Source organism: Mastomys coucha, unplaced genomic scaffold (assembly GCF_008632895.1).
Source record: "Mastomys coucha isolate ucsf_1 unplaced genomic scaffold, UCSF_Mcou_1 pScaffold11, whole genome shotgun sequence".
Taxonomy (NCBI): Eukaryota; Metazoa; Chordata; class Mammalia; order Rodentia; family Muridae; genus Mastomys; species Mastomys coucha.
Window position 1 is genome coordinate 28,090,453 of NW_022196893.1, and position 1,130 is coordinate 28,091,582.

Below are 1,130 nucleotides of genomic sequence, written 5' to 3' on the forward strand. Positions count from 1 at the left end.
AGGCGCTGTGGACAGTCTGAGGCGGCCCTAGTCAGATTCTGTGGACAGTCTGAGGCGGCCCTAGTCAGCTGCTGTGGACAGTCTGAAGCAGCCCCACACCTCACACCTAGGATTAAAATGAAAACACATTCTTATAATATTTCTATGTTTTTCAAAGAAAACAAGCTTCTCAAATTGTCACTACAGGAAGAGGAGAGGGGAGAAGGGAAGAAGGTATAACTAACAGGGATATTTGAAAAGGCCAAATGGAAACCTACTCTCGTAATATATTTGTATATGCTAATATGTTTTAGTATATACAATATATTTACACATATTCACATTAAAGGGTTTATTGAAAGTTACCCAGCATGTGGGATAATCTCTCCCTAGAAGCAATAACTTGCCAAATAAAAATCCCCATGCTAGTTGTGTGGTGCCTCCCTTCAAGTTGCTAGTCAAGGATGTCCCAGATACCCCGAAAACAATACAAACTATTGCTATTGTTCTTGGATGGCCACCAGAACTTGACACCATACACTTTGGTCATAGGATATGAAAAGTCCAGAGGGTAGTAGACGGGAAGCTTCTCCATCCTGGCTAGTTCCCACAGTCCTGGAAGGTGCATTTCCAGCTGCTAGGATGAGGTCACCAACTGCCCTTGCCAGCTGTGAACTACAGAAATGACCAGCATAACAAGATATGTCCAGGGACTCAATGCTCACATGAAAGTTACAGGGGCAACCAACTGCTTTCTGATTGTAAGCCCTACTCCGAAGGAAGAAACGTGCAGTACTGCAAATCTGACTGAGAGCCTAGGGTTGGGTCTCTCATGAGACCCAGATGGTGAACTTACCACTCACTGTTTTCCTGCTAAACAGACACTATCAAACTACCATCTAAATTCATCTCTATGCCCACAGTGCAGCTATCGGTGCTCATTACAGAGATTTCCTTGTGGTTGACTCAGAAACTCACAACTAATCAAAGAATAGAGAGGAAATGTCAGCACAGTGCTCAGCTATAAGTGAGGCATCTTTATCATAGCCCATGGTCTATCATAGACTGGTGGAAGTGGTGGTGGTGATGGTGGTGGTGGAGGTGGTAGTGGTGGTGGTGGAGGTGGAGGTGGAAGTGGTGGTGGTGGAGGT